The following is a 6,795-nucleotide window of genomic DNA, read 5'->3' on the forward strand; positions in this document are numbered from 1 at the left end:
AAAACATTTTTATTTAAGAGAGGTGGAGGATTCATGGAATTATTCATAGCTTTAAGACATAGCTACTAACTACTAATGATCATGGAGACACAAAACATAAATAGACATACAACATAGAGAAACGAAAAACAGAGAAATTAAGAACATGGAATGAGTCTACCTTAGTGATGATGGCGTTTCCTTCTTGAGGAACCAATGATGTGCTTGAGCTCTTCAATGTCTCTTCCTTGTCTTTGTTGTTCCTCCCTCATTGCTTTTTGATCTTCTCTAATTACATTGAGCAGGAGGGCGTGTTCATGATGTTCCACTCTTAGTTGTCCCATATTGTGGCTCAAATCTTCAAGAGAAGTGTTGAGTTGCTCCCAATAATTATTTGGAGGAAAATGCATCCCTTGAGGCATCTCAGGGATTTCTTGATGATGGTGAGCTTCTTCATGCGTCCCTTGGGCTTCATGAGTGGGCTCCCTAGTTTGCTCCATCTTTCTTTTAGTGATGGGCTTCTCTTCCTCAATGGAAATATCGCCTTCTATGAAAGCTCCGGCCGAGTAACATAGATGGCAAATAAGATGAGGAAAAGCTAGCCTTACCATGGTAGAGGACTTATCGGCTATTTTGTAGAATTCATGGGAGATGACTTCATGAACTCCTACTTCTTCACCAATCATGATGCTATGGACCATGATGGCCCGGTCTAAAGTAACTTCGGACCGGTTGCTAGTGGGGATGATGGAGCGTTGGATGAACTCCAACCATCCTCTAGCCACGGGCTTGAGGTCCAATCTTCTTAGTTGAACCGGCTTGCCTTTGGAGTCAATCTTCCATTGAGCTCCTTCCACACATATGTCCATGAGGACTTGGTCCAACCTTTGATCAAAGTTAACCCTCCTTGTGTATGGGTGTGCGTTCTCTTCCATGGTTGGCAAGTTGAACGCCAACCTCACATTTTCCGGACTAAAATCTAAGTATTTCCCCCGAACCATTGTAGTGTAGTTCTTTGGGTTCGGGTTCTTACTTTGATCATGGTTCCTAGTGATCCATGCATTGGCATAGAACTCTTAAACCATAAGGATGCCGACTTGTTGAATGGGGTTGGTTAGAACTTCCCAACCTCTTCTTTGAATCTCATGTCGGATCTCCGGATACTCATTCTTCTTGAGTTTGAAAGGGACCTCGGGGATCACCTTCTTATGAGCCACAACATCATAGAAGTGGTCTTGATGGGCTTTGGAGATGAACCTTTCCATCTCCCATGACTCGGAGGTGGAAGCTTTTGTCTTCCCTTTACCTTTTCTAGAGCCTTCTCCGGTCTTAGGTGCCATTAATGGTAATGGAAAACAAAAAGCTATGCTTTTAACCACACCAAACTTAGAAAATTTCTCGTCCTCGAGCAAGGAAAGAAATATGAGAAGAGGAAGAAAAAGAAGAATATGGAAGAGAGGGGGTGAAGTGGTTTCGGCTAGGGTGTAGAAGAGAGGGTGTTTTGTGTGAAAATGAGGTAGAATGGAGAGGTATATATAGGGAAGAGAGGGGAGGTTAGGTTCGGCCATATAGGGTGGGATGGGAGGGAAATTGGTTTTGAATTTTGAAGGTGGGTGGGGTTTATTGGGAAGTGAAGATGGATGTGAATGGTGAAGAGGTGATGGGGAAGAGAGATTGAAGTGATTGGTGAAGGGTTTTGGGGAAGAGTGTTTATGGGAATGTGTGAAAGAGGGGTGAGAAGAAGTGAGTGGAGGTAGGTGGGGATCCTGTGGGGTCCACCGATCCTGAGGTGATCCTGTGGGGTCCACAGATCCTGAGGTGTTCAAGGATTTACAACCTTGCACCTAATTAGGCATGCAAAATGCCCATGCACCCAACTCTGGGCGTTCAGCGCCAGATTGGTGCCTATTCTGGGCGTTGAACGCCCAATTGTTAGCCATTTCTGGCGTTGAACGCCAGAACCATGCTTGTTCTGGGCGTTCAACGCCCATTTGGGGGCCATTTCTGGCGTTGAACGCCAGAATCATGCTTGTTCTGGGCGTTCAGCGCCAGCTTTCCTCTAGGGTGCACTTCTAGCGTTCAAACGCCCAGATGCTGCCCTTTTCTGGCGTTCAGCGCCAGAACCATACCCTGTTCTGGCGTTGAACGCCCAAAATGGCTCCTTACTGGCGTTTAAACGCCAGTAGGTTCTTCCTCCAGGGTGTGATTTTTCTTCTACTGTTTTTGATTCTGTTTTTAATTTTTCTATTTTTTTCGTGACTCCACATGATCATGAACCTAATAAAACATAAAAGAACAATAGAAATAGAATAAAATTAGATAATTAAACATTGGGTTGCCTCCCAACAAGCGCTTCTTTAACGTCAATAGCTTGACAGCAGGCTCTCATGGAGCCTTACAGAGTTGCAGAGCTTTGTGGAGACCTCCCAATACCAAACTTAGAGTTTGGATATGGGGGTTGGACACCAAACTTAGAGTTTGGTTGTGACCTCTCAACACCAAACTTAGAGTTTGACTGTGGTGGCTTTGGTTGACTCTGCTTTGAGAGAAGCTTTTTATGCTTCCTCTCCATGGGCACAGAGAGAGATCCTTGAGTTGTAAACACAAGGTTGTCCTTATTTATTTGGAGTGTCAATTCTCCTCTGTCCACATCAATTACAGCTTTTGCTGTGGCTAGGAAAGGTCTTCCTAGGATGATGGATTCATCCTCATCCTTTCCAGTGTCCAAGATTATGAAATCAGCAGGGATGTAAAGGCCTTCAACCTTTACTAACATGTCCTCTACTTTTCCATAAGCTATTTTCATGGATTTGTGTGCCATCTCTAATGAGAAGTTGGCCTCCTGTACCTCAAGAGTTCTAAGTCTATTCAGTACAGAGAGTGGCATGAGGTTTATCCCTGACCCAATGTCACACAGAGCTTTTTCAAAGGTCATGGTGCCTATGGTGCAAGGTATTAAGAACTTTCCAGGATCCTGTTTCTTCTGAGGCAATGTCAATTGATCCAGATCACTTAGTTCATTGATGAGCAAAGGAGGTTCATCTTCCCAAGTCTCATTACCAAATAATTTGGCATTCAGCTTCATGATTGCACTAAGGTACTTGGCAACTTGCTCCTCAGTGACATCCTCATTCTCTTCAGAAGAGTGATACTCATCAGAGCTCATGAAGGGCATTAGGAGGTTTAATGGAATCTCTATGGTCTCTATCTGAGCCTCAGATTCCTTTGGTTCCTCAGAGGGATCCTCCTCATTGATCACTGGACGTCCCAGGAGGTCTTCCTCACTGGGATTCACGTCCTCTTCCCCCATTGTAGGTTCGGCCATGTTGGCTACCTCAATGGCCTTGCACTCTCCTTTTGGGTTTTCTTCAGTATTACTTGGGAGAGTGTTAGGAGGGATGTCAGTGATCTTCTTACTCAGCTGGCCCACTTGTGCCTCTAGATTTCTTATGGAGGACCTTGTTTCATTCATGAAACTCAGAGTGGCCTTAGATAGATCAGAGACTAAATTTGATAAATTAGAAGTATTTTGTTCAGAATGCTCTGTCTGTTGCTGAGTGGATGATGGAAAAGGTTTATTATTGTTGAACCTATTTCTTCCACCATTATTAAAGCCTTGTTGAGGCTTTTGTTGATCCTTCCATGAGAAATTTGGATGATTTCTCCATGATGAATTATAGGTGTTTCCATAAGGTTCACCTAAATAATTTACCTCTGCAATTGCAGGGTTCTCAGGATCATAAGCTTCTTCTTCAGAAGATACCTCTTTAGTACTGTTGGATGCGTTTTGCCATCCATTCGGACTTTGTGTGATCATGTTGACTTGTTGAGTCAACAATTTGTTCTGAGCCAATATGGCATTCAGAGCATCAATCTCAAGAACTCCCTTCTTCTGAGGCGTTCCATTATTCACAGAATTTCTCTCAGAAGTGTACATGAAATGATTATTAGCAACCATGTCAATAAGCTCTTGAGCTTCTGCAGGCGTTTTCTTTAGGTGAATGGATCCACCTGCAGAATGGTCCAGTGACATCTTAGAGAATTCAGACAGACCATAATAGAATATATCCAGAATGGTCCATTCTGAAAGCATGTCAGGAGGACACCTTTTGGTCATCTGTTTGTATCTTTCCCAAGCTTCATAGAGGGATTCACCATCTTTTTGTTTGAATGTCTGAACATCCACTCTAAGCTTGCTCAGCTTTTGAGGAGGAAAGAATTTAGCCAAGAAGGCCGTGACCAGCTTATTCCAGGAGTCCAGGCTATCCTTAGGTTGTGAGTCCAACCATATTCTAGCTCTGTCTCTTACAGCAAAAGGGAAAAGCATGAGCCTGTAGACTTCAGGATCTATTTCATTCGTCTTTACAGTCTCACAGATCTGCAAGAATTCAGTTAAAAACTGATAGGGATCTTCAGATGGAAGTCCATGGAACTTGCAGTTTTGTTGCATTAGAGCAACTAGCTGAGGTTTCAGCTCAAAATTGTTTGCCCCAATGGCAGGGATGGAGATGCTCCTTCCATCAAATTTGGAAGTAGGCGTGGTATTATCACCAAGCATCCTCCTTGCATTATTATTATTATTTTCAGCTGCCATCTCCTTTTCTTTTTCGAAATTTTCTGACAGGTGCTTGCTGGTTTCTTGTAATTTGGCTTCTCTTAATTTTCTCTTCAGCGTCCTCTCAGGTTCTGGATCTGCTTCAACAAGGATGTCCTTGTCCTTGCTCCTGCTCATATGACAAAGAAGAGGGCACAGAAAAATAACAATAATAGGGATCCTTTTTACTGTAGTAGAGAGGTTCCCTTATGTGAGTAGAAGAAAAGAAGAAGAGAAAATCTGAACTCACAGAGAGAGGGTTCGGATTTAGGTGAGGAGAAGTGTTCGTAGATGCATGAATAAATAGAATGAGAGAGGGGGAGAGGTAAAATTCGAAAATTAATTAAAATAATAAATTAAAAAAAATTAAAGTTAAATTTTGAAAATAAGTTTAAAAATTAAAAATAATTTTCGAAAATAAAAATTTAAATTAGATTGAAATGGAAAAAATTAGTTAATTAAAATTGAATTTTGAAAAAGAGAGAGAGGATTTTTCGAAAATTTAGAGAGAGAAAGTTAGTTAGATGGTTTTGAAAAAGATAAGAAACAAAAAAAAAGTTAGTTAGTTGGTTGAAAAAGATATTTTGAAAATCAAATTTTGAAAAGAATAAAATTTTGAAAAGATATTTTTGAAAAGATATGATTAAAATTAGTTTTGAAAAAGATTTGATTTTTAAAATCACAATTAATGACTTGACTCACAAGAAATCACAAGATATGATTCTAGAACTTAAAGTTTGAATCTTTCTCATCAAGCAAGTGACAAACTTTAAATTTTTGAATCAAAACATTAATTGTTGATATTAATTTCGAAAATTATGAGATAAAGATAAGAAAAAGATTTTTGAAAAATATTTTTAAAATTTTCGAAATTAATTGAGAAAAATGAAAAAGATATGATTTTTGGAAAAGATTTTGAAAAAGATAAGATTTTTAAAATTGAAAATTTGATTTGACTCATAAGAAACAACTGATTTTAAAATTTTTGAAAAAGTTAATCCAAATTTTTGAAAGTTTTGAGAAAAACAAGGAAAAGATATTTTTTTTTATTTTTGAATTTTTTTATGATGCAAGAGAAAAACATAATTTTGAACCAAAACATGAAAATTTTGGATCAAAACCACTTATGCATGCAAGAACACTATGAATGTCAAGATGAACACCAAGAACACCTTGAAGATCAAGATGAACATCAAGACTTTATTTTTGAAAATTTTTAATGCAAAGAAAACATGCAAGACACCAAACTTAGAAATATGCAATGCTTATGTGATATGAATGAAAAAATGCATATGAAAAACAACATACAAAAACAAAACAAGAACACATAAAGATCAAACAAGAAGACTGGCCAGGAACAACTTGAAGATCAAGATGAACACTATGAATGCATGAATTTTTCGAAAACTTTATGCAAATTTTAAAACATGTAATTGACTCAAGACTCAAGAAGAAACACAAAATTTATTTTTGATTTTTATGATTTTCTAAATTTTTTGTAATTTTTCGAAAATTAATTTATAAAAAAAACGAAAAGAGAATAATTTTTTTGTATTTTTATTTTTTTTCGAAAATAAGAAAATAAAATAAAATAAAATTACCTAATCTGAGCAACAAGATGAACCGTTAGTTGTCCAAACTCGAACAATCCCCGGCAACGGCGCCAAAAACTTGGTGGACGAAATTGTGATTCATATGTTTATGTAAAATTCATTGCTCTTTCTTTCCCTGGTAATGGCGCCGAAAATATGATGCCAATACCATGGTTCACAACTATGTGTGGACACAACTCCGTTCAACTAACCAGCAAGTGCACTGGGTAGTCCAAGTAATAAACCTTACGTGAGTAAGGGTCGATCCCACGGAGATTGTTGGTATGAAGCAAGCTATGGTCACCTTGTAAGTCTCAGTCAGGCGGATTAAACATGATTGGATTAGATAATTAATTTAATAACAGTAAAGGATAGAATACTTATGTAGATTCATTGGTAGGAATTTCAGATAAGCGTATGGAGATACTGTATGACTCTAGGACGCCTGCTTTCCCATTGCTTCAACTCAATCCTTCTTACTCCTTTCCATGGCAAGCTGTATATAGGGGTTCACCGTTCGGCTATGGCTACTTTGTATCCTCTCTGGAAAATGGTCCTCTGCGCTGTCACTGCATGGCTAATCGTCTGGAGGCATCACACTTGTCGAAGGCTACATCCCATCCTCGCAGT

At 39.1% G+C, this 6,795-nt stretch overlaps 1 non-coding gene across 1 annotated transcript; it reads left to right on the forward strand.

Annotated features, from left to right (window-relative positions):
- The first annotated feature begins 4,066 nt into the window (after nt 1-4,066).
- Nucleotides 4,067-4,174, forward strand: LOC127747892 (small nucleolar RNA R71). Its single transcript, XR_008009839.1, has one exon. It is a non-coding gene; the product is annotated as a small nucleolar RNA R71 (small nucleolar RNA).
- Nucleotides 4,175-6,795: the final 2,621 nt, after the last annotated feature.

Source organism: Arachis duranensis, chromosome 5 (genome assembly GCF_000817695.3).
Source record: "Arachis duranensis cultivar V14167 chromosome 5, aradu.V14167.gnm2.J7QH, whole genome shotgun sequence".
NCBI classification, from domain to species: domain Eukaryota; kingdom Viridiplantae; phylum Streptophyta; class Magnoliopsida; order Fabales; family Fabaceae; genus Arachis; species Arachis duranensis.